The sequence below is a fragment of the Bufo bufo genome, chromosome 5 (genome assembly GCF_905171765.1).
Source record: "Bufo bufo chromosome 5, aBufBuf1.1, whole genome shotgun sequence".
Classification (NCBI taxonomy): domain Eukaryota; kingdom Metazoa; phylum Chordata; class Amphibia; order Anura; family Bufonidae; genus Bufo; species Bufo bufo.
In genome coordinates, this window is record NC_053393.1 from 546940489 (window position 1) to 546968010 (window position 27522).

General features: G+C 46.7%; 1 long non-coding RNA gene across 1 annotated transcript; it reads right to left on the minus strand.

Moving 5' to 3' along the window:
- Window positions 1-419: 419 nt before the first annotated feature.
- LOC121002022 lies at window positions 420-27522 on the minus strand. Its single transcript, XR_005779197.1, has 4 exons — window positions 27497-27522; window positions 27263-27319; window positions 26972-27004; window positions 420-460 (listed from the first exon to the last, which is right to left on the minus strand). It is a non-coding gene; the product is annotated as an uncharacterized LOC121002022 (long non-coding RNA).

The following is a 27522-nucleotide window of genomic DNA, read 5'->3' on the forward strand; positions in this document are numbered from 1 at the left end:
AAACCTTTTCTCCTTCTTTCTACACAAGAGATAATGGACTGTTAGACTTTTTATCCTTTATTTTTATATTTCTATTTTTCTCCATTTATTAGATTTCTATATTTTATCTTTTATTACATGTTTTTCTTCATTAATATGTCCGGGCAGCAGGATGTATGTCCCCATATAAAGGGGACTCAGGGCAGCCATCAGATAATGTCTGTACACAGAGATGCAGGGTAGACATGGTTGGTGTGTCCTCTGCCTGCCCACCAGCCGCCTCTATTGAAGGGATCTCCTCTGATGTCAGCAGTTTCCTCCAGTGCAGGACCCAGCACCATCTTCATATTCTTATCCTCTTTGCTAAGATCTTCAGGTGAAGTTCATGGCGTTGCTGAAGACTCCATGAGGACCAGACATCTCATATTTCTCTTATTCGCCGGTGTCATCATAACTGCAGCAGCAGAAGAACCTGAGGCATCTGCAGGAGATAAGACCGGAGGGGGGTCATGAGAGTGGACAGGTCAAGAGGTGACAGTGGGGACTGAAGAAGGGAGATGTAGTAGGTCCTAGAGATACGAGCTGATTACGGTGAGTCCTGCTGCTGGGTCCCCCCACAATCAGCTGGTATCACTGGAGGAAACATTTAGGGAACTCTTCTGGGAAAGTCAAGTGTTCACCATAGGGTTTGAAATGTCTTCTATAGCGAGAGGGGCCCTCTGTGATGCGTCTCTGCTCGGGATGATAGAGAGGATGCTGATGGGGGGATCCTTAAATATTTTCTGCATTTGCCCTCATAGAAGGAGTAGAGGGGGTCATGTAAAGTCATGTACTTACCTTGTTAGTCTGTTCCTGCTGCTCTTTCTGATGCTGCTTGGAAAAGTAAGAATAAGTTTCAAAAAAGATTCCGTGAATGGGCACAGTGTGTTCTTAGTGCCCCAAAAACAACCTTGCCCCCTCCCAAGTTCATGAACGTTTAATGCATTAAATCAATTATTTCTGTGGCCAATAGGGGGAGCTCATTGCATGCTGATGTATCATAGAGTTCACTGTGTAAGCCCCTATGCAGTGAGCTCCTTCAAGTGGCAGTTACAGGTAGACTGAAGGTAAATTATTACTTACCTGCTGCTCTTGTTTTGTCTTCTCAGGCAATTTGGTCTCCACCAACCGCGTCTTGTCCTAAAGGAAAGATTAAAGTAGATAAGATCAGCTCCATGTGATGACAGGATCAGTCTATACAGTTCTGTACACGGAGACTGTCCTGTGTCATGTCCTGTGGACACTAAATGAGGCAAAGCTCAAAGCAGGAAAGTTTGTGACCACTAAAATTCTGTCTTACTTATTCTATAAACTTACTGGGTGATCTCCTCAGTTGGTCGGGCCGGCATCACCTCTATGTCCAATGGTCTATAATGAAAAAAACTGCTCTGACAACAATGTATGGGCTTCGATGACATAATTATATATACCTATATCTGGAAATATTATCAGCTCATTATATATAGACTCTGTACTCACCTTGTTGTGTTCTCAACTTGTTCCTCCTCTACAGTCTCTTTCTCCTCTACTTCCTCTACTCCCACCTTTTCCTTTTCCATTTCCTCTCTAGCATTTTCCTCTTTCACTTCCTCCTCTCCCGCCTTTTCCTCCTCCGCCACCTTCGTCTCCTTCTCTTCTTCCTCCAGTTCTATTTCCTCCTTGCTATTAGACATAGAACATACATTATATCAGGACTTTGTTCTCACCTTTATTTGGGGTGGAGTTTAGATGGAATATTTTTCCCTCTTAGAGAATGGGATAAACCTCAATAATCCTCAGTTTGATGCTCTATGGTCTGGTTTTAAGGTGAAAAAGTTTGTGCCCCCCCACCCCTTCCCCCCCCCCCCCCCCCCCTTGCCCAGGCTCCAGCATTGCCAGTTCCTCCCTGCCCGGTTTATACTCTTACATAGTGTCCATCTTAAAGGGTGGCTCCAATTTCTTCACTGTTCGTATCCTATAATAGAAAACAGCTCTGGTTACTGGAACTGCCCAATATACACCCCAAATATAAGATGTGGCAAGACTGGTGCCCCCTTTGATCATTATCACATTTACTAGTAATAATTAATATCCATGACATCACAACATAATTAACCCCTTGCATCTGGAATGTTTTATGATGAGAATGTCATCAATATAGCGAGTCTCTCAGATAAATAGACTGATATTAAATTCAGAAGCTTTCCTTCTACCTTCCTTTAGAGGACACAGGAGAATTGTCCTTTCTATAAATATACATGTCACATATGGTGGGAGACAACTCCTCCATCACCTTGTAAGGCAGACGCCTATATCGCCCTATTATTCTATGATATAATCACCTTACTGGCAGCTCGGAGCCCTTCACCGTCCACCTCCACCTGTTAGGGAAATACAATGAGATTATATTTACAGGTTAGGAATATTCTCATTCATAGACATGATACAATATGACATCATTTGAGATTTCCATAGTAACAGCCAATTAGATCTCTGTGTTCATTTTCCCGCTTTTTATGTATGAGGCCTGATGACTGTATGAAATATTTTGTGGTTGCCTGATGTGTGTTTTCTGTGCACTCTGCAACGCATGGAGATTTATACTGTGTCCTTTCCACTATGGACGTCTCATATATGAAGGTGGAGCTGTGGATGAAGAATGCTTGTATCTATTAATATTCAGATCTAGAGATAGAAATATTATAGATTATATCTGACCTTTTGACCTTGGGCTGCTTTACCTATAGGTAGAATGTGGGGTGATGTTCAGGACAATAAATGTTGCATGTTGTGGATCAGTAATTCTTCTACACAGTGTGGAAGATTTATCAAACTGCTGCAAGATCAGATTGTAGCTCTGAAAGTTAGTTGGAAAATGTAAATTGTGACCTGATTAGCTGCTATGGAGAACTGCTCCACGGGTTCTTTGCCATATTCTTGATTAATCAATTCAATCACTGTCCTAACTCAATATACAGAACTTTACATTGATGTACTTACATGAGAGCCTGATATTTTTCCTCCTCACTTTCTTCTTCTTCCTCTTTCACCACCGCGCCTTCATTCTCCTCCTCAGTATTGATGACTTCCACCATCTCTTCCAGTACTTCTTCTTCCTTGATGTTCTTCTCCTCTACCTCCTTGATTGTATTGTCCTCCACTTTCCCCTGCTTTTCGATGTTTATCTCCTCCATAACCTTCTCTACCTCCTCGATCTTATTCTCCATATTTTTGATCTCCTCCACCTCCTTAATCTTAATCTCCTCCACCTCCACGATCTTAATCTCCACTTCCTTGATCTTAATCACCTCCATCTCCTCGATCTTAACTTCCTCTGCCTCTATGATCTTAATCTCCTCCGCCTCCTCAACCTTAATCTCCTCCACGACCTCCCTGATGTTTATCTGCTCCAACTCCTCCTCAGTGTTAATCTCCTGCAACTCCTCAATGTTAATCTCCTCTATCTCATCCTCCATGGTTATATCCTCCAAGATGTTAATCTTCTCATTCTCTTTCTTGATGTTACCATACTCCACCTCCTCATCGATGTTAATCTTCTCCATCTCCTTCTCCTCAATCTTAATCTCCTCCTCCTCCTTTTTCTCCTCCTTGACTTCCTCCAATCTAAAAGTAGATAAGACAGTGAGAGTCCAGGACATGCTCTATAGATATAGAAATGATGAATAGTCATGTGGAAATGAGTAATGGACAAGCCCCATTTACCAGATCTATCCTCAACTTGTACCCATACCTCAGGACCTGAGCCTATAACGAAAAATTTCTATCAATATTTATGTATTATCTAAACTTCAAGACCTATCCTCAAATCTTCAGTCTTCACTTATTGGTCCTTGCATTTTATCCCTTATCTGACCATCAAAACCCTAACCTATAGCAGCGACTGAGGACCTCCCCAGCACTCAAAACCCTAAGGACCCACTTACTGTTACCGATACACAAAAAGTACTGGGGTAATACAGAGATAATAAACACAGTGATGTCACAGTACAGAGACTCTGTATAGGTGAAAACATAATGAAGTTCAGACACAGGAATGATGCACACAGCAGAGATGACCATGGGGCATCTATAATAACACTGAGGACGGGGCCACATTCTATTTTCCACATACCCTTCCATCCTCTTTAGTGACCATTAACTGCACCTTATATCTCACTGGAAATGGGCCTTTAGTTGTTTGACCCCATAGCAACTGAAATGTCTGCAAACCCAGCAGTTATATTCCTGATCCACATAGCAAAACACAGAGTGTCCCTTCCAAATCTCCTATTTCCCTAACACAGCAGCTGGCAGCCACCACTAGGGGGAGCTCAGTACATACAGATTTATAAAACTACAATTAAACGGCATGTGAGCTGAATACAGTGAGCTCCCCCTAGTGACCACTGCAGGAAAAAACACAACAGGAAGCAGAAAAAGCAAATGCATAAAGCAGCCCCTGTCCCATAGCAGTCACCAAGTCTCCCTCTGCGGTAGGTACACCACTGCCACCCGCATCCCTTCTACTAGGTCCATCTGTGAAGCTTCTACATGCGGTTATACTCAGGTGCTGAGAGTAATCAGACATATTGTACCCTTACAGGAAAGATGGACTTACCTGACTCTACGCAATTCACCAACCAAAGCTGCAGAAGAGGAAAAGGAAAGAGGCGGCCATTACTGAAGAGGAGGAGACATGATAGAAGAAGATGACAGACACAACAGGAGCTGAGGACACAGCAGACTTACCTCTAGCACCAACTACAACCCTCAGGGGAGTGTCAGCTCTGCAGCCCCTTATATAATGTGTGTGATGTCATAATGTGCGGGGGAGGAGCCAACAGCACAACATTCCATAACATTATAAAGAGGCCGGAGGAGGTAGCCAATCAGAATTTGCGGGGAGGAGCCAAAAGAACAATATTCTATGACATCATAAAGAGGCCGGAAGAGGCAGCCAATCAGAATGTGTGGGGAGGAGCCAACAGCACAGTATTCCGTGACATCATAAAGTGGCCGGAGGAGGCAGCCAATCAGGTGTAATCTATATTGAATGTATGTAAATTTCCCACTTTAGCCCTGTACAATGGAAGACAGTATATATATAATGTATATCTAGGCGGTATATAGACAGGACATTATAGATTATTCTACTGTATAATAGACGCTTGTTTCTGGACCTGCTGCTATTTCTCCGAAAACTTTTTTATGTTTGTCTTTTTTTCCCTATAAACTTTATTCATTTTTCCGCAGATACAATACACTGGGGCCTATAGGCACATATCCATAGCGTCCCATAAGTGGGTCTTCCCCATGCATGATGGGAGTTATTTCCCAGCAGCGGGATATCAGTGGCGGCGCCATCCATGCTCCATATATTATCATTGTATTGTCGCTCTCGACATTGATACAATTTTCTCCTGATTCATTATTTTGTGTCACTGACACCTGGACCAGTGATGTGTAACCTGCTGTTCTCCAGCTGATGTTTAACTACAACTCCCAGCATGCCATGGAAAATGCAGACTGTCAGCCTATGCTGGGACTTGTAGCTCCACAACAGCTGCACGTTGCAAATCTGTAATGTTAACAAATAATTAATATACCATGAAGGCAGCAGCTATGGGGTCAGTGATGGGGCCATGGGATCTTGGATGTGGGGTGGCAGGGTGCAGTCAGGTTCTGCTCCATGTCTTGCTGCTGCTGTTGGTGGGTGGTTTCTTCAGTAGGTGGGTGAAGAAAAGTGCTCATTAGAGACTCCAGACTTTTGCTGCTGATGGAGCTGGTGCTGCTCCTGATCCCCCCCCCTGCAGCATTCATTGCAGTGAAGCATGAGCGCAGAGGCCCCCCCCCCCCCCCAGTCAGACCTTCATGAGGATGGGCAATGGCGCACATAGGCAGCAGCCAATTGACTTACATAGGATGTCTCAATAGTAGTTAAGTTTATCTAAAAGCTTGCATCTGGCCATTTGTGCAAGGTACTTGGAGGGACTCCCTGCCTCCATCTCCACTGCATACTGCCACAGTGTCTCGATGTCATCTGCCTGGTCTTCCTCATCATCATACAGAAAAAACACCAATTTCTGTATACATTGCTTGTGCGTGAATGTCCTCCTCAGCCAGTTCAGCACCCACAGGGCTCAGGTGGCCTTGAGATGTAGACGCCACGTCTCCTGTCCCCTGGTCAGACAGATTTATCAGCATCTGCTCCAGGACATGAAGGAATGGAATGATGTCATTCATCTCGTAGTCCTGGCGGCTGAGAAATAAAGTGGCCTCCTCAAAGGGCCTCAGGAAACAGCAGTTGTCACACATGAGCTGCCACTGGCTAACTTCGAAGTTACACAGGGGAGTACTTCTGTCCACCTGCAACATCAAGAAATTGTTTACGGCCTTCCTCTTCCTCTTAAGTCGGTCCAACATGTGGAGGATGGAGTTCCAACAGGTGGAAACACGGCATATCAGGCGATGTTGCGAAATGCTATTCTGCCTTTGCAGCTCAAGGAGGACGTGTTTTGCAGTGTAAGAGGGGCTGAATTGTATGCACAGTTTCCTGACAATTTTTTTGATGTCTTGTAGTTGGGTGGAAGACTTTACGAACTGCGTTTGTAGTACCCCAGAGCGGGCATGTCACGGAACCATGAACCAGACGTACAACAAGAGATAAGTGAAAATAAGAAGGCTTTATTGAAAATAAAGCTGTAAAGCAAAAGTCCAAACGGATGGTGAAACCGAGCAGAGTCTTTGCGAAGCCAGAGGTCAGGAACCAGCAGGGTAGTCAGACGAAGCCAGGATCAGGAACCAGCAGGGTAGTCAGACGAAGCCAGGATCAGGAACCAGCAGGGTAGTCAGACGAAGCCAGGATCAGGAACCAGAAGGGTAGTCAGACGAAGCCAGGATCAGGAACCAGAAGCAGCAGCAGTCTTAGAAGCATGTGAACACAAGAGGACCAAGCAAGGAACTGAAGCCACAGACCTCCTATATATATGAGCTAGGCGTCCAGCTCCTCCCAGGGGAAGGAGGAGCCGCAGGGTGGAAGGCTACAAGAAACCCAGAAACCAAGATGGCCGCCAGCACATGTCAAACGAAGGAGAGCAGCAAGCAGGTAAGACCATGACAGTACCTCCCCCTCAAGGGCCCCTCCTCCGCGGAGCACAAAACGGTTTCTGAGGGAAGCGTGCGTGGAAGGCTCGGAGCAAGGCAGGAGCATGGACATCTGCGGAGGGAACCCAGGAACGCTCCTCTGGACCATAACCACGCCAATGGACCAAAAACTGCAACCGACCGCGGACCAGGCGTGAGTCCAGGATATTGCTCACCTCATATTCCTCACGATTGCCCACTTGGACCGGACGAGGCCGAGGAACCGAGGAAGTGAAACGATTACACACCAGTGGCTTCAACAGGGAGACATGAAACACGTTGGAGATCCGCATGCCAGGAGGAAGCGCAAGGGCATAGGCTACCGGGTTTACCCTGCGAAGCACTCGGAAGGGACCAACAAAGCGAGGCGCCAGCTTGGGAGTGGGCACTCGAAGGTTGAGGTTGCGGGTGGACAACCATACACGGTCTCCGACCTGGTAGGAAGGAGCAGGCGCTCGCCTGCGATCAGCCTGGAGTCTCTGGCGCTGCGCAGAGACCTCAAGGGACTTCTGGATCTGTACCCAAGAAGCACGTAGGACGGAAAGGTGATCCTCCACAGCCGGAATATCCTGGGGAGAGAATACCTCCGGTAACACGGCAGGTTGGAACCCATAATTGGCCATGAAGGGAGACGTCCCAGAGGAAGAGTTCACCGCCGTGTTCCTGGCAAACTCAGCCCAAGGCAGGAGGTCAACCCAATTGTCTTGGTGATCGGAGACATAGCAACGAAGGAATTGCTCCAAGGCCTGATTGGATCGTTCTGCGGCCCCATTGGACTGAGGGTGGTAGGCCGAGGAGAAGGAGAGATGAATCCCCAACTGGGAGCAAAAGGCGCGCCAGAACCTGGACACAAACTGACTCCCCCGATCCGACACAATCTCCTTAGGCAAACCGTGCAACCGGAAGACCTCCCTGGCAAAAATCGTGGCCAACTCTTGTGCAGAGGGTAACTTCTTGAGAGGAACACAGTGGCACATTTTGGAAAACCGATCCACAATCATGAGAATGACCGTATGGCCTCGGGATGCAGGGAGGTCCACAATGAAATCCATCCCCAGGTGTGACCATGGACGCTCCCCGGTGGCTATGGGTTGCAGAAGGCCCAACGGAAGGTGCCGAGGGGACTTACTCTGGGCACAAACGGAGCATGCCGCTACATATGCGGCGATGTCGGAACGTAGGGAAGGCCACCAGAACAGACGTGAAACAGCCCAGGACAGCTGATTCTTTCCAGGATGCCCCGCGGTCTTGGAGTTATGGTAGGTTCGCAACAACCGAGTGCGCAACTCCTCAGGCACAAAACATCTGCCGTTGGGTCTCCCAGAGGGAGCACCAGATTGAGCCGCCAAAATCTGCTCACCCAGGGGAGAGGTCAGGCTGGTGCGAATGGCGGCCAGGATCTGATTCGGAGGTATGACCGAAGTCGGAATCGACTCCTCCCTGGACAGCTCGGAGTACTGCCGTGATAAGGCATCCGCCCTGATGTTCTTGGAACCGGGTAGGTAGGAGACCACGTAATTAAAACGTGACAAGAACAGAGCCCATCTGGCCTGACGTGGTGTCAATCTCTTGGCCTCAGAAAGGTAGGTCAGATTCTTGTGGTCCGTCAGGATGAGAACCGGAACCACCGAACCCTCGAGCAAGTGCCTCCATTCTTTAAGGGCCTGCACGATGGCCAAAAACTCCCTGTCACCAATCTGATAGTTGCACTCCGCGGAAGACAGTTTCCGGGAGTAAAACCCACAAGGAAGCAGAGGACCCTCTGGTGTTCTACGCTGAGACAGAAGGGCGCCTACTCCCGTCTCAGACGCGTCCACCTCGAGGACAAAGGGCAACCCAGGGTTGGGATGCGACAGAATCGGAGCCGACACAAAGGCGGACTTTAGGGCCTCAAAAGCTCAGATGGCCTCGAGCGGCCAGACCTGGGAATTACTGCCCTTCCTGGTCAGATCCGTGAGAGGCTTGGCCAGCATGGAAAAGTCCCTGATGAACTTCCGATAATAATTGGCGAAGCCCAAAAAGCGCTGCAGGGAACGAAGACCACTGGGCTGGGGCCACTGTAAGACAGCCGAAACCTTCTCAGGATCCATGGAGAACCCCTCAGCGGAAATGATGTAACCTAAGAAGGTTACCTGGGATCGGTGAAATTCGCATTTCTCAAGCTTACCGAACAGCTTGTTCTCTCGTAACCGTTGCAACACTCGTCTGACATCCAGAATGTGGGCCTCCATGGATTCAGAATATACCAAGATGTCATCCAAATAGACTACCACACACTGCTGCAACAGGTCACGGAAAACATCGTTGATGAATTCCTGAAAGACTGCGGGCGCATTGCACAACCCAAAGGGCATAACCAAGGATTCGTAATGACCGGTCCTGGTGTTAAACGCGGTCTTCCACTCATCGCCCGCCTTGATCCTTACCAGGTTATATGCCGCCCTCAGGTCGAGTTTGGTAAAGACCGTGGCCCCTTTAAGGCGATCGAACAGCTCGTAAATCAAGGGTATCAGGTAAGCGTTCTTGATCGTGATGCGATTGAGACCCCTGTAATCGATGCAAGGCCTCAACTCACCGCCCTTCTTTTTCACAAAGAAAAATCCAGCCCCTGCCGGGGACGAAGATTTGCGAATGTGTCCGCGTGAAAGCGCCTCCCTCACGTACTCCTCCATGGCCTCATTATCCGCTACCGACAGTGGATAGACTTTGCCACGAGGAGGAACGGCACCAGATTGTAACTCTATGGCACAATCATATGGGCGGTGCGGAGGTAGGGCAACCGCGCGCACCTTATCGAATACATCCCGGTACTCCTCATATTCAGGAGGCAACAGAGAGTCCGAGGAAGTACACAGCAACTTGACAGACCCATGGATGCAACTAGCCCCACACTGCGGTGACCACGAGAGGATCTCGACCGATCTCCAATCGAAAGTCGGATTATGCTTCTGGAGCCAGGGGTACCCCAAGACCACCGAGTAGTGTGGAGACGAAATAACCTGGAGGCAGACCGACTCTCTGTGAACGGCACCAATGGCTATCCCCACTGGAAGGGTCTCATGAGTCACGTGTGGCGGCAGAAGGGGTCTGCCGTCTATCGCCTCAAGAGCCAGTGGGGAACCTCGAGCCTGCAGAGGAATGGAATTGGCGGCAGCGAACACACTATCAATGAACAAACCACCAGCACCAGAGTCCACCAACGCCTGGGTCGTCACCGAGCCCCCGACCCAGGAGAGGACAACAGTGATCAGTGGTTTGTCAACACGGGAAACCGGGGACGAGGAGACTCCACCCAAGATCTGCCCCCGACAGGATCTCAGGGTACGAGCGTTTCCCGGACGGTTCGGACATGCCAACCGAAAATGCCCACCGAGACCACAGTACATGCATCGGCCCTCACGTCTCCGGAGTGCCCTCTCCCCCTCGGACAGGCGAGCAAACCCCAGCTGCTTGGGTTCACCCCCAGACAAGTCATCCCCAGGAGGCGTGGGAGGAGAGGGAGGCACGGGTGGGACAGCAAACGTAGGCACCAATCTGTTAGAAGACCTCCGCAGGTTCTCCTTAAAGGAAGGTCTCTCCCTGAGTCTGGTGTCAATCAAAATCAGGAAAGAAATAAGAGACTCGAGCTCAACTGGTAGGTCCTTAGCTGCAACCTCATCCTTCAAGGCATCCGAGAGACCATGAGAGAAAGCAGCGACCAGAGCCTCATTATTCCAGCCCACCTCTGCTGCCAGGGTACGAAACTCAATGGCGTATTCAGCTACGGATCGTGAACCCTGTCTGATGGACATAAGGAGCTTCGCAGCAGAGGCAGCACGAGCCGGCACATCGAATACCTTCCGAAGAGAAGCAACAAAACCGGAAAACTCGGCAACCACCGGATTGTTGTTCTCCCATAAAGGGCTGGCCCAGGCCAAGGCCTTGTCCGAGAGCAGCGAGATCAAGAAGCCCACCTTTGATCTCTCAGTAGGAAAGGCATGTGGCAGCAACTCGAAATAAATGCCCACCTGGTTAAGGAAACCTCGGCACTGAGTTGGCTCTCCCCCAAAGCGCTGTGGAAGAGGGGCAGAACCGGTCATACCCCGAAACACCGCAGGCGCAACAACAGGTGTCGGGGTAGACTCTGGCGCAACAACCGGAGCGGCAGTAGGAGCGAGCCCAGGAGCGACAACCGACCCATCGGCAACGGGAGCGAAATGAGCCGTGCGTTCAAGCAGGGTTTGCAACGCCACAGCGAACCGACCCAACAGGTGATCCTGCTGATCAAGTCTGGCAACCAGCGTGAGTAGCGAGGATGGCCCTGTACCATCAGAATTCATGGCTTGGTCCTAATGTCACGGAACCATGAACCAGACGTACAACAAGAGATAAGTGAAAATAAGAAGGCTTTATTGAAAATAAAGCTGTAAAGCAAAAGTCCAAACGGATGGTGAAACCGAGCAGAGTCTTTGCGAAGCCAGAGGTCAGGAACCAGCAGGGTAGTCAGACGAAGCCAGGATCAGGAACCAGCAGGGTAGTCAGACGAAGCCAGGATCAGGAACCAGCAGGGTAGTCAGACGAAGCCAGGATCAGGAACCAGCAGGGTAGTCAGACGAAGCCAGGATCAGGAACCAGCAGGGTAGTCAGACGAAGCCAGGATCAGGAACCAGAAGGGTAGTCAGACGAAGCCAGGATCAGGAACCAGAAGCAGCAGCAGTCTTAGAAGCATGTGAACACAAGAGGACCAAGCAAGGAACTGAAGCCACAGACCTCCTATATATATGAGCTAGGCGTCCAGCTCCTCCCAGGGGAAGGAGGAGCCGCAGGGTGGAAGGCTACAAGAAACCCAGAAACCAAGATGGCCGCCAGCACATGTCAAACGAAGGAGAGCAGCAAGCAGGTAAGACCATGACAGGGCACTACCATTCCTACACCTTGCTACTGTCTCTAATGGCTAACCAATACGATCATCTGTGTATTTATTCCAGTTTTTTTTATATTGTGCTTTAATAACATGGCTATGTAACCTATGTATTGTAGTACATTCACTGTGCCTGGTTGTCCAGCAGACTGCAGTGTATCTGGCAGTGAGAGATCTAGGGGGAGATTCCATTCTCCCCCTTTTGGGCAGAAGTGGGCTAGTCTCTTCCTACCAAGGGAGAGGTTGTGGGAAGCTATAGTCAGTTGAGAGTGAAGTTGAGAATTGGAAGGAGAGTAGACATGTCGCAGTAAGGGGATCTCCCCTCTCTTGCAGCAGGAGTCTTCCAGGAGAAGCAGCTTGCAAAGCACCCTGACTCCTTACATTTTAAAGACAGAGTATAACAAGGGGGTCAACAGCCAAAGGCACCCCGCTCAAAGTTACCAGTACTTTTAGAAAGTCCAGCTACCAGACCGAAGCCAGAGTCTCAGTAGACAGGCTTAATTCGTGCTGTAATTAAACAGATGTGCGCACCATAGGGTAATTCTGGATAGACAGGATAATATGAAATAAATTGCAAGGCTCACCTTGTTGGGTTGTGCTATTTATAGGCACAACTCTAAAGAACGCTCATCAGAAGGGTCCTGAAAACCTGGAGGGTGGTGGTCTACAGCCACAGGAAAGGTAGTCTTCTTATCGAAGATCCCTGGAATCCCCAAGAAGGTGCGTATTTGCAGAGATAAACATCCCACGGCGCAAAGACCAACTACAGGTCACCAGGATCAGGAATCAAGTATTTTGTTGCAGCAATGCAACGCGTTTCGGGGAATCACTCCCCTTCATCAGGTACAAAAGGCTGCACAGTTTTGTGTGGATGCAAGTTCAGTCAAGGAAAGCTGTTGAACGTTTACCAAGTCTGGACTCTTACTCCACCAACTATCACTCTCCCCTTTACTGCTGCAGAGCCTAACCCTGGGGACCGACGGTATCCAGGTAGGAGCACCATGACACACACAAAACTCATAAGGCAGAATCACCACTCAGCATTCCTAAAAACTTGGGACTCAATCGGCCCTGGGGGCGTCACGTTGTACTTTACAACCAGATTAAAGATGTGCACCATGCAGGGCGCATGGCTCAGCCCTCTTTAACGCAGTGCCGACACAATATTCTTCCCGTTGTCGGTCACCATAGTTCCGATTTTCAGTTGGAGAACAGAAAGCCAGGATTTGATTTTCTCTTGTAGGACGCGGGCAATTCCTCCCCAGTGTGACTCCGTTCTCCCAGGAAAACCAGGTGCAGGACAGCCTGACACCCCCGTGCTATAGGTCGTATGCTAAAGTTGCACTCCGAATTGTGCCTGCACTGGAGGCTGAGGACAAGGTGGAGGATGAGAAGGCAGAGCAGGACATTGGCACAGGACTCACAGCTTGAGAATGTGTTGGCGGCAGTGCCGTAACCTGGCCAGGTTGCTGGTGTGGATGGGAAGGTCCCACATTTATCCAGTGGGCCATAAAGGATAGCCCCACATGTCGACGCTGCCGTGAACTTTAGCAGACACAGACAGGCTCAAGGACTATCCCATCTTCTGCTCAACATACGTGTGCAGGGCTGGTACAGCCTTTTTGGAGAAGTAATGACGACTTGGGACTCTCCACCTTTGCTCGACACAAGCCATCAGTTCTAAGAACGGTGCAGGTTCCACCACATGGAAAAGGAGGGACTGTAGTACCAGCAACTAGAGATGTCGCAAACATAAAATTTTCCGTTCGCGAACTGCGAACGCGAATTTCTGCAAATGTTCGCGAACCGGGCAAACCGCCATAGACTTCAATAGGCAGGCGAATTTTAAAACCCACAGGGACTCTTTCTAGCCACAGTAGTGATGGAAAAATTGTTTCAAGGGGACTAACACCTGGACTGTGGCATTCCGGAGGGGGATCCATGGCAAAACTCCCATGGAAAATTACATAGTTGACGCAGAGTTGGATTTTAATCCATAAAGAGCATAAATCACCTCACAATCCAATTTTTTTTGAACAACGCGGTTTAAAGCATCCAGTGTGTGTATACGATCAGGTATGATGTATCGATCAGGTAGTGTAAGGGTTACGCCCGCTTCACAGACATTGACAGACCAATCTCCCCTTTTAATGCACCGCAAACAACCGCAAACAGTCCATTTGCCCAACCGCAAACTCACCATTTATACAAGGTTGGATACCAAGCTAGCCATGTCCCGTTGATGTCATTGAAGGTTTCTTCCTCCACCCAGCCACGTACAACACCAAGGGTCCCGGAAAGGTGAATTGAATTGATTTTTCGAACGGGGAGATGGTTAAAAAAACGCTGGCTCCCTCCCCTTTGTTTGAATTTACGCCACGGTCACTGCGTCTGCACCGTGCAATTTACTGTCACACCTATTATGAATGGTATTTTCTGTAGTTCTCTCTTCTCATCAGTTTAATCCCTGTTACGTCCCCAATCTGGGGTCCATTTATTAAATAGATTTTTCGAACGGGGAGATGGTTAAAAAAAGCTGGCTCCCTCCCCTTCGTTTGAATTTACGCCACGGTCACTGCGTCTGCGCCGTGCAATTTACTGTCACACCCGATATGAGTGGTATTTTCTGTAGTTCTCTCTTCTCATCAGTTTAATCCCTGTTACGTCCCATATCAGGGTGGGATTGCCTTTTGTGAAAAAATTTTTAGGCCGGGTACCTTCGACTGCCTTCACAGTGACAGACCAAACTCTGATACACCAAACTGAATTGATTTTAGGAACCGGGAGATGGAAAATCAGCTTGGTCGGTCCTCTTACTCCCAAGTTGGGGCACTGCGCGTGCACGGAGCAATGTGCTGTGACATCCTATATGAGTGGTGTCTTAACTAGTACTATTCCTATCAGTTTAATCCCTGTTACGTCCCCTATCCGGGGACGTGTGTCGAATTGATTAACCATTGTCGAATTAACGAACCATTACGACATCCTGGAATAATTTAGTTCTGAGCTTTGTACTTGCTTTGTATTAGAATTGATGGGGATTTTTTAAATTGTCTGCATTATTTCTAATAAACTATTAAGAGACTTTATTATGATTTTTTTATTTTATGTATTAAAAACCCACCCATACAACTTAATAAAAATAAATAAAAAAATGTAAGTTTTTTTCTATGAAAAATTATCCAGCCGATCGCTTTTGGTCTGATCGTAATGAAGCAACGGCCTTATCATCTGGGGTGTGGCAACATTGCCAACACACTCAGAGGTGATGATCGCTTCATTGTGATACGCAAGCCCCTTCACCACAACAAGGTAACGATCACGAAGGGGAATTGACACTTGTATGTGCCTTTTTTTTTTGTTTTGTTTTTGCAGCCACAGTGCAGCACCAGAGGCCAGAAAAATTAGGCATGTACACATGCCTGAAAAATAATGGTATTGTTGCAGCCGCTGTTGTAGCAGCGGGCGGAAAAATTGATATTTTCAAGGCAGAAAGGTGACTAAAACATTGCGGCTTGAACCCTAGTTGGTGGCGGAGAATTCACGAAAGTCATCCGGTATGCAGACATTAAATACAGCAGCGTGGGGACCATTTTGAGGCCAAGGCATGTCATCAGGCCTTTTGTTAGTCAAACGTATCCCCCACTGTCAGTCCCTTCGGGATCCATGCCTCATTCATCTTAATGAAGGTGAGGTAATCAACACTTTTTTGACCGAGGCGACTTCTTTTGTCAGTGACAATGCCTCCTGCTGCACTGAAGGTCCTTTCTGACAGGACACTTGAAGCGGGGCAGGCCAGAAGTTCTATCACAAACTGGGATAGCTCAGGCCACAGGTCAAGCCTGCACACCCAGTAGTCAAGGGGTTCATCGCTCCTCAGAGTGTCGATATCTGCAGTTAAGGCGAGGTAGTCTGCTACCTGTCGGTCGAGTCGTTCTCTGAGGCTGGATCCCGAAGGGCTGTGGCGATGTGTAGGACTGAAAAAGCTCTGCATGTCCTCCATCAACAACACATATGTAAAGCGTCCTGTCCTTACCGCTGTGGTCGTGGTAGGAGGAGGATTACTTTCACCTCTTCCCCTGTTAGATTCCTGTTGTGCTGTGACATCCCCCTTATAAGCTGTGTAAAGCATATTTTTTAGTTTTGTTTTGAACTGCTGCCTCCTTTCTGACTTTCAGTAAGTTGGTAACATTTCCGCCACATTCTGCTTATACCGGGGGTTTCTACTCTAGGGGTGCATCAGGGGGGCTTCAAATGGGACATGGTGTCAAAAAAACTGTCCAGCAAAAACTGCCTTCCAAAAACCATATGGCATTCCTTTCCTTCTGCGCCCTGCCGTGTGGCCATACAGCAGTTTTAGATCACATAGGGGGTGTTTCTGTAACTACAGAATCAGGGCAATAAATATTGAGTTTTGTTTGGCTGTTAACCCTTGCTTTGTTACTGGAATGGTTTAAAATGAAAAATTTGCCAAAAAATAGCTGTTTTGGCCCTGTTTTAATTTTTTATTATTTACAACGTTCATCTAACAGATTAGATCATGTGCTATTTTTATAGAGCAGGTTCCTACTGACGCAGGGATACATAATATATTAACTTTTTTTTTATTTATTTAAGTTTTACACAATAATATCATTTTTGAACCAAAATAAATCATTTTAGTGTCTCCATAGTCTGAGAGCCATAGTTTTTTTTTTTTTTAGTGATTGTCTTAGGTAGGGGCTCATTATTTGCGGGATGAGATGACGGTTAGATTGGTACTATTTTAGGGTGTATACGCCTTTTTGATTGCTTGCTATTACACTTTTTGTGATGTAAAGTGACAAAAAATAGCTTTTATTTAATTTTTTTTAACAGTGTTCACCTGAGGGGTTACGTCATGTGATATTTTTATAGAGCAGGTTATTACAGATGCGGCGATACCTAATATGTCTACTTTTCTTTTTCTTTTTTTTACGTTTAACATAAAAAAGCATTTTTGAAACAAAAAAAATCATGTTTTAGTCTGAGAGCCATAATTGTTTTTATTTTTGGGGCGATTGTCTTAGGTAGGGGCTAATTTTTTGCGGGATGAGGTGGCGGTTAGTTTGGCACTATTTTGGGGGGCATACGCCTTTTTGATCGCTTAGTGCCGCACTTTTAGTGATGTAAGGTACAAAAAAAATTGTTTATTTTGCACAGTTTTTATTTTATTTTTTTGATGGTGTTCATCTGAGGGGTTAGGTCATGTGATATGTTTATAGAGCCAACGATACGGACGCGGCAATACATTAATATGTGTACTTTTTTTTCCTTATTTTTTTACAAATTGCATTCCAATACTTCTGAATTCTGATCCCCTTTACAATTCATTCCAATACTTCTGCATTCTCCACCGGAAGGCAGCCACGATGCCTAAGAAAGACATCGCGCTGCCTTCCATGCCGTCGGGTCCCCATTACAGCAGCGCGGGGACCCGATTGCTTCCACAATCGCCGCCGGAATGACCAGTAAACCTGCAAACCGCAGGTCTGAATTGACCTGCGGTTTTCAGCGATCACCAATACGGGGGGGTCACAGGACCCCTCTCGGCATTGTCACAGGGTGTCTGCTGAATTATTTCAGCCGGCACTCTGTTCTGATCTCCGCCGGCGGCGATCGGAAAAACACAGGGCGTACAGGTACGCCCCGTGTCCTAAAGGACTCGGACAACAGGCCCTCCTGACAAGAGTCCTGTAGAGACAAGTGAGGGAAGCACAAGGAGCTCGAGTTTTTTCCTTGGGTAAATTGTTTGAACATTAATAAAACATGGCTCAGCTAATTTTGATTAACCTGAGAAAGGAAAGGGGAAAAAGGAATAGCATCACAGGACCTCTGATGCTGAAGCTAAGGCAGCCACTCTATATCCTGCAGCTGTGATACGATAGTGCAGGTTTCCTGCCTGCCTGAGGCTGTGGCCCCTTCTGCCCAGATGATCCTGCTGGAGCAGAGGAGGACCTCTGGCTCCAGTGTAGATGGCAAATAGGCTTCAGGGGGCAATCTGGTACTGATCTGGTGCTAATGCTATGCTTATTTTGTAAATTTCTGATTCTTGGCAAATACATTTTGTACAAATTTTTTTGGGCCCATCTTCCGGCGTCAAGGCGATCTCTATAAGATGGGAACCTAACACTAAATACTACCTGGTATAGTGCCATATGGTCCACCTTAAAATTCAGGGAATGCAGGTTCCACGTGCATGCTGGGTCCACTCTGCCTTTTAACATTTTTTGTACCAAAATGGCCTCCATTAAATCCAGGGAATGCAGGTACCAACATGTATGCGAGTATGGACCCATCCCCTTGATGTTTGGCAGACTGGCCCAAATAATTTTGTACAAATTATATTTGCCAAGAATCTCAAATTTACAAAATAAACAAAGCATTAGCACCAGAATATTTTCTATAACTATGGCATTATTGTACTTTAATTGTGTTTGAAGAGTGCCGTTGCATTGTCTTTTTTTCTTCGTGTGTGCAGCTATGGCATTGGGATGTGCTGACTGACCCCTATTTTTATGTAAAAAAGGCCACACTGCATTTCTAAAGGTCTTCTAAGCATCAAGAACCCATAAGCATAGTAGGTGGTTGCGCTGGGTTTTGGGCCAGTACTGTGGACGTGACGGCCAGTCTAAGAGTTGAAAAGTTGGCCTGTCTGAGCATCGCAGAGAAAACCAGGGAGTATTAGCTAGAAACGATTCGCTAATGTTTTCACCTAGAGTTTATAATCGTGGTCAAGCAATGAAATTGGGCAGAAAGATTGAGTCTTCAAGAGATCTCTACCAGGTTCATGGAGATCTGTCCAGGAGTCAGTAACACAATGAATAGGAGTCAGATGAGTAAAAACCGAGTTAAATAGTGCAGTTAGGACAGGTATTGTGAGGGGACGGGATGTTTTGTAATACTCTGCCAAAAGACCATCTGGATCCGGTGTTTTACCATTCAATGCCACAAAAATGGCCCACCGAACCTCCTCCTCCATGATAGCAGAATCCAATGAGTATAGAAAAGAATTAAAGGAGTTATCCAACTTAAAACTTTTACTCAGTCCCCATTAGAGTAGCCGGAACAGTAGGGTCATACTTACTTGGTACCTGCGTTACGGCTTAGTTGCTCCATGGCTGCCTATGCAGGTCCAGGGTCTCTGGGAAACAACAGTAATTTGCTGCAGCGGTCAAGTGCCACCTCGTCAACAGGATGCTGATTCTCAAAGACCCCGGACCTGTGGAGGTGGATGTGGAGCGATGGAGCCGGAAACCAGTGGTGGAGACCAGATAAGTATGAACACCACCTGAGGTCTGGACACTCTGAAGGCATCTGCTAAAAGGTTTAAAGATGGATAACCACTTTAATAATGGGAGGAGAGCAGGGACTGCCCTGTAGAGGTCTTCATAGTAATCATTGAATATTTAAGCAATTTATACAGGATTAGCAGTAACTGTGCCAGTCAGAGGGTTCTGCAACTGGATGACTGGTTTATAAAGTTGACTAGATTTAGTAAGGGAAGCTAATAATTTACCGTATTTTTCGCCCTATAAGACGCACTTTCCCTCCCCCCCAAAATGGGGGGGGAAAGTTAGAGCGTCTTATGGGGTGAATATAGGTGAAACCTGGGGTAAAAAAACATATCCGGCGCTTATATTTGACTGTATATTACACTGTGCCGACTGTACCTGTAACGCTTGCAGCCCTGGCAGCGCTCACATGTCCAGCGGGCGGCGAGCGGCGGGCGGCGGTGCGGGAGTCCGATGCTGCGATCCGCTGACGATGGTGATGGTGGTATGGAGGGTCTGGGATGGGCCGGCCGGCCTCAGTAAGTGCTGGGTTGTAGGGACTGGCCGGCCCGAAGCGCTGTTATGCAGGAGGAAATGGAGCGCAGGAGCCGGAAGACAAGGGGCGGAGCTGGAAAGTGTGACAGGGAAGTCTGCTCCGCCCCTCGTCTCAGTCGTCACGCTGCGCTCAGTCGGACAGAGGATCGCTGGAGGATCGGTATGAAATGTTCATTGAGGCAGTGTTATGCACATTTCCTTCCCCCCATTTTACATTTAAATGCTGAAAGACATCCCTAAGGAATCACAGAGTTAATAAAGTGCCACCCATAATAATAAAGTGGTGTGCCCTGCCAGAAAGACATCCCTAAGGACCCCACTGTTAATAAAGTGCCCATCTCCTAATAAAGTGACCCCCTTATTAAGGCGTCATGCAGACATCCGTGGAGCACTGTCCATGATATCCCAGCCTGCCGTCCTGCTGAGTGCACGAAGCGCATGGCGCCATTGGTTGCTATGACGCTGTGCCCTTCGTGCACTCAGCAGGACGGGATTTCACGGACCATGCTCCATGGATGTCTGCATGACGCCTTAAAGTGTCATTGGATCCCCCCCTTTCCCAATAAGTACGGTATCGTATGTCAGCAGCATATCCCCCCCATAACATTGCGTTAGTGGCAGATCCCCCCCATAACATTGTCATCCACTGATGTCCTTAGCTACAGTACCCCCATAATTGTAGTGCTAACTGTTCTTCCATTACTGTATTCTATTGCAGAAAATGACGGTAGTCTCCTGCTGCATACTGTACATTTCTGAGCGATGTCAAAGCAGAAAAGGCTTTCTTATAAAATTCCTTTTAAACTAGAGGTGATAAAGTACGCCAAAGAGCATGGAAACAGGGCAGCGGAGAGACATTTTTGGCCGCCTTCAACTGAAAAGATGATTCGTGCATGGAGGAAACAAGAGGATCGGTTGGAGAAAGCGGAGAAAAGTAAACACACTCTTCGTGGGTGTGCTGCAAAGTGGCCACAGCTAGACGTGGACATGAAAGAGTGGATCACATGTCACAGGAACAATGGCTTCTCAGTATCCACAAAAATGATCATCTATGAAGCCAAACGTCTTGCTGCAGAGAAAGGTATTGACGACTTCACTGGATCAGCATCATGGTGCTACAGATTCATGAGGAGATGTGACCTTGCTATGCGCACCAAAACAAGAATTGCCCAAAAAATGCCCAAAGAATATGAGTCCAAGATTCTTTCTTTTCATAAATTTGAAAGAAACATGGCTATGAAATAGGCCAGATTGGGAACATGGATGAAGTTCCGTTAACCTTCGATGTTCCATCGAATAGGACCGTCGATGTGAGAGGCGCAAAAAACATAACTGTGAAGACCTCTGGACACGAGAAAACGCATTACACGGTTGTCTTGTCCTGCTGCGCAGATGGCACCAAACTGCCACCAATGCTGTTTTTTAAAAGGAAGACCATGCCAAAAGAGGTGATCCCACGAGGAGTGATTGTCCATGTTCACGACAAAGGGTGGATGGACGAAAATGGCATGAAAGTATAGATTGAAAAGGTGTGGTCCAAACACACTGGAGGACTTCTGAAGAAAGTGGCCTTACTAGTGCTTGACCAGTTTAGGGCACATATCACCGAATCCACAAAAACAAGATTCAAGGAAGTGAACACCCATCTAGCGGTAATTCCCGGGGGGCTTACGAGCCAGCTACAACCTCTGGACGTTTCCATTAATAAGCCATTTAAAGTGTTCATGAGGGAGGAATGGAACAAGTGGATGGCAGCTGGGAACCATGACCTGACTCCCACTGGACGGATGAAGAGGCCCACCATCACCCAAGTCTGTAAATGGGTGAAAACATCATGGCAGGCAGTCAACGATGAAATCGTCGTCAGATCCTTTAAAAAGTGTGGCATTAGCAATGCCTTGGATGGCACTGAGGACAATATGCTGTACGACGAATCTGAAGGCAGCGATACTAGTGATACTGAGCCACAGAGTGCGATTAACCTGGACAGTAGTGATGAGGAGTTTTTGGGGTTCCCTGATGAATAGAGGAGTAGTGTACGTGGACATTTAAGTCAATAATGATGGTTGTTAACCACTTAAGGACCACAGGTTTATACCCCCCTAAAGACCAGGCCCTTTTTTACAAATCGGCACTCCACAACTTTAGCGGTTTATTGCTCGGTCATGCAACTTACCACCCAAATGAATTTTACCTCCTTTTCTTCTCACTAATAGAGCTTTCATTTGGTGGTATTTCATTGCTGCTGACATTTTTACTTTTTTTGTTATTAATCGAAATTTAACGATTTTTTTGCAAAAAAATGACATTTTTCACTTTCAGTTGTAAAATTTTGCAAAAAAAACGACATCCATATATAAATTTTGCTCTAAATTTATTGTTCTACATGTCTTTGATAAAAAAAAAATGTTTGGGTAAAAAATAAATGGTTTGGGTAAAAGTTATAGCGTTTACAAACTATGGTACAAAAATGTGAATTTCCGCTTTTTGAAGGAGCTCTGACTTTCTGAGCACCTGTCATGTTTCCTGAGGTTCTACAATGGCCAGACAGTACAAACACCCCACAAATGACCCCATTTCGGAAAGTAGACATCCTAAGGTATTCGCTGATGGGCATAGTGAGTTCATAGAACCTTTTTATTTTTTGTCACAAGTTAGCGGAAAATGATGATTTTTTTTTTATTATTTTTTTTTCTTACAAAGTCTCATATTCCACTAACTTGTGACAAAAAATAAAAACTTCCATGAACTCACTATGCCCATCAGCGAATACCTTGGGATGTCTTCTTTCCAAAATGGGGTCACTTGTGGGGTAGTTATACTGCCCTGTCATTCTAGGGGCCCAAATGTGTGGTAAGGAGTTTGAAATCAAATTCTGTAAAAAATGGCCAGTGAAATCCGAAAGGTGCTCTTTGGAATGTGGGCCCCTTTGCCCACCTAGGCTGCAAAAAAGTGTCACACATCTGGTATCTCCGTATTCAGGAGAAGTTGAGGAATGTGTTTTGGGGTGTCATTTTACATATACCCATGCTGGGTGAGAGAAATATCTTGGCAAAAGACAACTTTGTATAAAAAAAATGGTAAAAGTTGTCTTTTGCCAAGATATTTCTCTCACCCAGCATGGGTATATGTAAAATGACACCCCAAAACACATTCCCCAACTTCTCCTGAATACGGAGATACCAGATGTGTGACACTTTTTTGCAGCCTAGTTGGGCAAAGGGGCCCATATTCCAAAGGGCACCTTTCGGATTTCACTGGTCATTTTTTACAGAATTTGATTTCAAACTCCTTACCACACATTTGGGCCCCTAGAATGCCAGGGCAGTCTAACTACCCCACAAGTGACCCCATTTTGGAAAGAAGACACCCCAAGGTATTCGCTGATGGGCATAGTGAGTTCATGGAAGTTTTTATTTTTTGTCACAAGTTAGTGGAATATGAGACTTTGTAAGAAAAAAAAATAAATCATCATTTTCCACTAACTTGTGACAGAAAATAAAAAATTCTAGGAACTCGCCATGCCCCTCACGGAATACCTTGGGGTGTCTTCTTTCCAAAATGGGGTCACTTGTGGGGTAGTTATACTGCCCTGGCATTTTCCAGGGGCCCTAATGTGTGGTAAGTAGGTAAATGACCTGTGAAATCCTAAAGGTGCTTTTTGGAATGTGGGCCCCTTTGCCCAACTAGGCTGCAAAAAAGTGTCACACATGTGGTATTGCCGTATTCAGGAGAAGTTGGGAAATGTGTTTTGGGGTGTCTTTTTACATATACTCATGCTGGGTGAGAGAAATATCTTGGCAAAAGACAACTTTTCCCATTTTTTTTATACAAAGTTGGCATTTGACCAAGATATTTCTCTCACCCAGCATGGGTATATGTAAAATGACACCCCAAAACACATTCCCCAACTTCTCCTGAGTACGGCGATAGCAGATGTGTGACACTTTTTTGCAGCCTAGATGCGCAAAGGTGCCCAAAATCCTTTTAGGAGGGCATTTTTAGACATTTGGATACCAGACTTCTTCTCACGCTTTGGGGCCCCTAGAATGCCAGGGCAGTATAAATACCCCACATGTGACCCCATTTTGGAAAGAAGACACCCCAAGGTATTCAATGAGGGGCATGGCGAGTTCATAGAAAAAAAAAATTTTGGGCACAAGTTAGCGGAAATTGATATTTTTTATTTTTTTCTCACAAAGTCTCCCTTTCCGCTAACTTGTGACAAAAATTTCAATCTTTCATGGACTCAATATGCCCCTCACGGAATACCTTGGGGTGTCTTCTTTCCGAAATGGGGTCACATGTGGGGTATTTATACTGCCCTGGCATTCTAGGGGCCCTAAAGCGTGAGAAGAAGTCTGGAATATAAATGTCTAAAAAATTTTACGCATTTGGATTCCGTGAGGGGTATGGTGAGTTCATGTGAGATTTTATTTTTTGACACAAGTTAGTGGAATATGAGACTTTGTAAGAAAAAAAAATAATAATTCCGCTAACTTGGGCCAAAAAAATGTCTGAATGGAGCCTTACAGGGGGGTGATCAATGACAGGGGGGTGATCAATGACAGGGGGGTGATCAGAGAGTCTATATGGGGTGATCAATGACAGGGGGGTGATCAATGACAGGGGGGTGATCAGGGAGTCTATATGGGGTGATCACCCTCCTGTCATTGATCACCCCCCTGTCATTGATCACCCCCCTGTAAGGCTCCATTCAGATGTCCGTATGTGTTTTGCGGATCCGATCCATGTATCCGTGGATCCGTAAAAATCATACGGACATCTGAATGCAGCCTGACGGGGGGGTGATCAATGACAGGGGGGGTGATCAATGACAGGGGGGGTGATCAGGGAGTCTATATGGGGTGATCACCCCCCCTGGAAGGCTCCAGGGAGACGCCTGTATGTGTTTTGCGGATCCGATCCATCTATCAGCGGATCCGTAAAAATCATGCTGACATCTGAATGGAGCTTTACAGGGGGGTGATCAATGACAGGGGGGTAATCAATGACAGGAGGGTGATCAGGGAGTCTATATAGGGTGATCACCACAGTCATTGATCACGCCCCTGTAAGGCTCCATTCAGACGTCCGTATGCGTTTTGCGGATCCGATCCATCTATCAGTGGATCCGTAAAAATCATGCGGACATCTGAATGGAGCTTTACAGGGGGGTGATCAATGACAGGGGTGTAATCAATGACAGGGGGGTGATCAGGGAGTCTATATGGGGTGATCACCACAGTCATTGATCACGCCCCTGTAAGGCTCCATTCAGACGTCCGTATGCGTTTTGCGGATCCGATCCATCTATCAGTGGATCCGTAAAAATCATGCGGACATCTGAATGGAGCTTTACAGGGGGGTGATCAATGACAGGGGGGTAATCAATGACAGGGGGGTGATCAGGGAGTCTATATGGGGTGATCACAACAGTCATTGATCACGCCCCTGTAAGGCTTCATTCAGACGTCCGTATGCGTTTTGCGGATCCGATCCATCTATCAGTGGATCCGTAAAAATCATGCGGACATCTGAATGGAGCTTTACAGGGGGGTGATCAATGACAGGGGTGTAATCAATGACAGGGGGGTGATCAGGGAGTCTATATGGGGTGATCAGGGGCTAATAAGGGGTTAATAAGTGACGGGGGGGGGGGGGGTGTAGTATAGTGTAGTGGTGCTTGGTGCTACTTTACTGAGCTACCTGTGTCCTCTGGTGGTCGATCCAAACAAAGGGGACCACCAGAGGACCAGGTAGCAGGTATATTAGACGCTGTTATCAAAACAGCGTCTAATATACCTGTTAGGGGTTAAAAAAAACACATCTCCAGCCTGCCAGCGAACGATCGCCGCTGGCAGGCTGGAGATCAACTCTCTTACCTTCCGTTCCTGTGAGTGCGCGCGCCTGTGTGCGCGCGTTCACAGGAAATCTCGGCTCACGCGAGATGACGCCAATCGGCGTTAGCGTAGCCTGGGGGAGCCGCCGCAATGACGCCTTTCGGCGTTAGCGCGGCGGCAAGTGGTTAATGCTGCTGGTTACTACTGTTAATGTTTACATTGTTAAAATATTGGTCTGTTATTTTATTAAAAGTTTTGACACACCTTTTGTCAAAAATATTTTTTTTTCCTATTTTCACCCTCTAAAACCAGGTGCGTCTTATGGGCAGGTGCGTCTTATAGGGGGAAAAATACGGTACCCGTCTTATTGCCCCAACAATAGAATTTAATTTATGATATCTGCATCTGACAATGAGACTATATATAAAAGAGTCCAGAAGATGTTCAGCCATGAAGTATTCTTGTGGTGTCTCCGTAGAAGGGGATAAGACAAGCGCACCTCGGGCCTGTAACCAGGAGTTATGTATTTCATCAAACCCTTTCTCCTTCTTTCGAAACGAGAGATAATGGACTGTTATACTTTTTATCCTTTATTTTTTGTTTTTTCTCCATTTATTAGATTTCTGTATTCTATCTTTTATTACATGTATTTCTTCTTATATCTATGTCCAGGCAGCAGGATGTATGTCCCCATATAAAGGGGACTCAGGGCAGCCATCAGATAATGTCTGTACACAGAGATGCAGGGAAGACATGGTTGGTGTGTCCTCTGCCTGCCCACCAGCCGCCTCTATTGAAGGGATTTCCTCTGATGTCAGCAGTTTCCTCCAGTGCAGGACCCAGCACCATCTTCATATTCTTAACCTCTTTGCTGAGATCTTCAGGTGAAATTCATGGTGTTGCTGAGGACGCCATGAGGACCAGACTTCTCATATTTCTCTTATTCGCCGGTGTCATCATAACTGCAGCAGAAGAAGAATCTGAGGCATCTGCAGGAGATAAGACCGGAGGGGGGTCATGAGAGTGGACAGGTCAAGAGGTGACAGTGGGGACTGATGAAGAGAGGGGTAGTAGGTCCTAGAGATACGAGCTGATTACGGTGAGTCCTGCTGCTGGGTCCCCCCACAATCAGCTGGTATTACTGGAGGAAACATTTAGGGAACTATTCTGGGATCCTCAAATATTTTCTGCATTTTCCCTCACAGAAGGAGCACGGGGGTCATGTTAATTTGCGTACTTACCTTGTTAGTCTGTTCCTGCTGCTCTTTCTGATGCTGCTTGGAAAAGTAAGAATAGATTTTTTAAAAAGATTCCCTACATCGGCAAACACAGTGGGGTCCTAGTGCCCCAAAAAACTATCTTGCTCCCTCCCTAGTTCATGAACGTTTAATGCATTAAATCAATTATTTCTGTGGCCAATAGGGGGAGCTCATTGCATGCTGATGTATCATAGAGTTCACTGTGTAAACCCCTATGCAGTGAGCTCCTTCAAGTGGCAGTTACAGGTAGACTGAAGGTAAATTATTACTTACCTGCTGCTCTTGTTTTGTCTTCTCAGGCAATTTGGTGTCCACCAACCGCGTCTTGTCCTAAAGGAAAGATTAAAGTAGATAAGATCAGCTCCATGTGATGACAGGATCAGTCTATACAGTTCTGTACACGGAGACTGTCCTGTGTCATGTCCTGTGGACACTAAATGAGGCAGAGCTCAAAGCAGGAAAGTATGTGACCACTAAAATTCTGTCTTACTTATTCTATAAACTTACTGGGTGGTCTCCTCAGTTGGTCGGGC